Source organism: Odontomachus brunneus, unplaced genomic scaffold (genome assembly GCF_010583005.1).
Source record: "Odontomachus brunneus isolate Ranch 3 - 2012 unplaced genomic scaffold, Obru_v1 Obru_scaffold_229, whole genome shotgun sequence".
NCBI lineage: Eukaryota > Metazoa > Arthropoda > Insecta > Hymenoptera > Formicidae > Odontomachus > Odontomachus brunneus.
This window is the reverse complement of record NW_022639679.1, coordinates 378,051-382,810: the sequence shown is the minus strand read 5'-3', so window position 1 is coordinate 382,810 and position 4,760 is coordinate 378,051.

The following is a 4,760-nucleotide window of genomic DNA, read 5'->3' as shown; positions in this document are numbered from 1 at the left end:
TCGAGCGTGGACGCGATCTTGCGCGTCCGGTCCCTTTCAGAGGCTGTTGTGAGGGTGGGGGGAGTTGTGTTGGCGGTGTCCTTGGACATTTTTTTTTTTTTTTTTATCCAGGGGAAATGCCTTTCCGCATACCCACGGTCTCCGGGGGGAGACCGCGGGTTATGTGGGACTCCTCCCCCGCCGAGAAAATATCGACGGGGGCCTTACCCACTAAAACCCCTGGCGGGTCCGTCCTCAGCGGTCATCAGGAGGCCCGCGGGAAACACTTGTGTATTACTTCCGCGGACCCCCCCTCCGCAGTCCTGAGGACCCCTCCCGGACCGGGGGTAATAAATCACCCCCGGTCACAGCTCCTCCTAATCAGCAGCGCGGTGCGACCCACCACCGCGCCGCCTCCATCCCGGGCCGCCATGATAGGAGGGTGCGCCCCCGCACACCCCCCAAAGCGACCCGTAGGGGAGAGGGGGGGGACCGGGACAAGGCGTACTTGCCCCAGGGACGAGCCGCCCCAAGACGAGACCCCCGCAGGGTCCCGCCAGGGGGCCACCCGCCCCCGGTCCCGGTCTCCCCCCGGCGCCGGTCCGATGTTCGGCCGGCGCCGTGGCCCCGGTCTAGGTGGTCAGACCGGGGCCCTCTCCGCCGTCTGGACCCCGGGATACCCCGGGGTCCGTCGGCTCGTCTCCCATGGGGAGGCCGGCTCCGCCCACGTTCGGCGGCCGGTTCCTCCTGTGCCCCGGGGGCCAAGCCCGCGAGCCACCATTTCCCGTCCTCACGGGGCAGGCGGGCTCCCCCATACGGTGGCCCGCCACCCGACCCTCTTCCCGGCACACCGCGCAGGAGACACCCTCCACACAATCCCGCGCGATATGCCCCGCCTGGCCACACCGGTAACACAAGCCGCTCCGGTCCACAGACGCGGAGCAGGCCGCCCGGATGTGGCCGGGCCTCCAGCACTTGTGGCACTGGAGCGGGCGGGCCGCGAGCATCTCGACCCGCGCACCCGCCCATCCCAGCGCCACCCTTCCCTCCCTGGCCACGATGGCCGCGGCATCGAGGGGGAGCCGTGGCCAGACCACGCCAACTCCCCCCCAGCCTCTCCTCACAGGGCCCGTCCGCACCTCATCAACCCCGCAACCACCGCGGGCCGCGAGGACGCGGGTTATTTCGCCGGGGAGGACCGACTCGTCGATGCCGACGAGCCGTATCTCTCCCCACCTCCTCGGCCTTGTGACCAAGGCGCCTGGGAGCGACGCCCTTATCCTGTCGGCCAGGGCGTCCGCTCCCCGGCTCCTACCTTCCCTGTCAGGGCCGGCCAGCCCCAAGAGGAGGCCGCCATTCGCGGCCCTCCTCACAAACGCCGGCCGGACCCCGATGTCCCCAAGAGGGAGCTCCCTCAGTTTGCGGAGAGCCTCCGCGTATGTGAGGTTCCCCGCATCCTTCTCCAGGCGGACGCTGATCGCCGCTGTCGTCGGCGGCACAGGCGGCACCAGTCTCGGCACCCCGGTGGCCGCCGCCGGCCAATCGACAGGCGCGGCGCCCCGTAGCGGGGACGTCGCCCTGTCCTTCCGATCGGGCCGCGCCTCCGGAAACGGAGACACGGCCCGATCCGTCGTGTTCTTTCTGGCGGCGGTTAGCTCCGCAATCAAGCTCGCCGCCTTCTCCCGTTCCCTCATCGAATCCCTCCTTTCTTTATTCCACTCCTCCCTCTCTTCCCTCCATTTATTTTCTTTACTCTCCCAGCCTTTCCTTTCGGCAGTCCATTCCTTCTTCACCATCTCCCATTCCTTTCCTTTGTTTTCCCATTCCTTCAATTCCACCTTCCTCCTATCCTTTGCATCCTTTCTTTTTTCCCACCAATCTTCCCATTCGTCTATTCTTCTTTCCAAGGCCGCGGTTCTACTTTTGAAGACCCTCGCAGTGTCCTCGCAGTACCTTCTCAGGTCTTCTCCGTGCCCATTGATGGTCGTCTTCTCTGTCTTGCTCATTCTCTTACTCCTTGTTGTGTATTCCTCGATGAGGGTGGCACTTTCCCGGGCGAAATCCACCCGGGCGAGCACGAATTTTCGGTTCTTGCACTCGTCCATCGGATCCGGCCAGCCCTCATTTCCTTCCTCTTCCGACTCTGTTTCCATATCTTCCTTTTCGTCCTCCCCGCTTCCTTCCTCTTCACTTTCCTCCTCCCGTGTCATTCCCCCATATTCCTCACACGCCTGAGTCCCTCCGTCTTCCTCGTGCCTGTCCAGCTTCCTTCTCTTCCCCCCTCCTATAATTTTGTCCTTTTCCTTCCTCTCAATCTCCCCCCTTCCCTTGGCGGTTGCAATACCCGCCGACGCGCCCGCCGTTGACGCGCCGGTTTCGTGTGGCCCATAGTCCGTTGACGACACGGGGGTTCCTGGGACCACAGCCCCCCGCGTCGGCCCGACGTACCCGACCCGCCGGAAGTCGTTCCTTTTTTGGCGTCCATCATATGTTTTGATGGGGGGCATGACGGCGGCCCCCCAACCCGGGCGGCTTTTCGGGCCGCCCCCTAGGGCGGTTTGGCTCAACGGAGCCTCAGGAGCCCGCCCTGCCCCCGCTGTGGATCCCCGGTGAAATATTCACCGAGGATCTTACTACTCCCGGGCGCAGCTGCCCACCCGGGAGGCCGGTTGCCGTACTGACATAAGAGACCCGACTGCCCCCGCGGTGAGGTCGGTTCACCCGCACCGGCTGCCCTAAGGACATCCGGGCGCGCTCGCCTTCCTCTGAAACTCTCGGGCGCCGCTGCCCACCCGAGAGACCGGTACCATACTGGCATAAGGGATCCGGTACGCTCCCCTGTTGTAGGCGCCATTGGGCTTCCCACCCTCTCTGGAGCGAGAAGGAGGGGAGCCCTCAGGCTCCTAATACTCATGGGCGCAGCAACCCACCCATGAGGGCCTTTTAGTCGCCTTTTACGACACGCAGGCCATACGTTGGGGGTATTCTTTACGTCCGCCACCCACGCGGACATGGTGTCCTTGGACATCGCCAACGCTTTCAACTCCCTCCCTTGCGACCAGGTGGAGGCGGGCTTGGCCCATTTTCGGGTCACCCCCCACCTGATCTCATTTTTTTTTTTTTTTGATAACTCAGGGGAAAATGCATTACGCATCCCCCGGAGACCTGGGAAGGTCACCGGGGGTATGTGGGACTCCCCTCCCCCTCTCTAAAGGAGAAGAGGAGGTGTACCCACTAAAAACCCCTGAGTGTGTCCTTCACCGCGCAAGTAGGGCGACCCCCTGGCATCACCTTTCGGCATTCTTCGGGGGGCCGCCCTGCGCTAGCGCTATTGCGCTCCGAACCCTGGGGAGGAAGCGGCGGGGACAAAGCCCCTCCCCGGTCGCTCTCCCCCTGCCGTGAGGCCACTCTTGCTTCTTTGCACGGCGAGAGGCGGACACAACACCTCTCGCCGCGCTCCTCCCGATGGTAGTGAGAGGTGGGTCTCCCAGACCAACATTACCGGGGGTGGGTACAGTCACCCCCGGTCGTGGTGCCTACTGGCAGCAGCGCGGTGCGACCCTACACCGCGCCGCCTCCCTCCCGAGCTGCAATGGAGGAGGATGCGCCCCCGCGCACCCCCGCCGCGGCCGGTAGGGGAGAAGGGGAGACCGGTACCAGGCGATTACGCCCAATACCGGCCCCCCAGCGCCGGCCTGGTGTTCGACCAGCGCCGTGGCCCCTGTTTTGGTGGTCAGACCGGAGCCATCTCCACCTCTCGCGGACCCTCCGGGGGGTGAAGTCCTCCCGCAGATCCCGCGGTTGGTGGTGGTGGGGGAGGACCGGATCCTCCCGCGGACACCGGGCCTCCCTGGCCCGGAGCCGCGTTCGGCGGCCGGCCTCTGCGGTGGCCCGGCGGCGAAGCGCCGAACCGACCGCCCCCCATCAGCGGGCACCCGGGACCACCCATCCGGTGACCCGGGTCCCGTCCCTCCTCACGGCACACTGCGCAGGCCACACTCTCGGTGCAGACCCGCGCGGTGTGCCCGGCTCGACCACATCGATAGCAAAGCCTGCTCCGGTCCGTGGACGCGGAGCAGGCCGCCCGGACGTGGCCAAGCCCCCAACACCGATGGCACTGGAGCGGGCGAGCCGGGAGCAGTTCGACTCTCGCTCCCGCCCACCCCAGGGCCACCCTCCCCTTGGCCGCCGCCCTGACGGCCGCCGCAAGGGGGAGACGGGCCCAAACGGCCCCCTCCCCCCGCCAATTCCACCTGATGGGGCCGAGGCGAATTTCGCCCGGCCCGCACCCCCCCTGTTCCGCGAGAACCTCGCTCACTTCCGCCGGGAGGACCGACTCGTCAAAACCGACAAGTCGGACCTCCCCCCACCTTGAGGGCCGCGTTACCGCGGCCTCCGGGAGCGACGCCCTAAGCTTGTCTGCCAAGGCATCCGCCTCCCTCTCCTTGTCGGGTCCGGCCAGCCCGAAGAGGAGGCCACCCCCTGCAGCCCTCCTTACAAAGGCGGGCCGGACCACACCTTCTCCCACGGCGATATCGCCTCTCGCCTTGCGGAGGGCCTCCGCGTATGTGAGGCCTCCCGGCTCGAGACGTACCGCCACCGCAACCGTCGCCGGCGGCGCCGGCAGCGCACGAGACGCCATCGGACGCCCACGGACCTGCTCGTCCCTGATTCTCCTCCTGGGGGGGGGGAGGAACTCTCCTTCCTTTACCGCCTCTTCCACCCGCCACGACCCGGCCTCGGTCGCTCAACGGGATCGCGGCGGGCGCCGTCGACGCAAC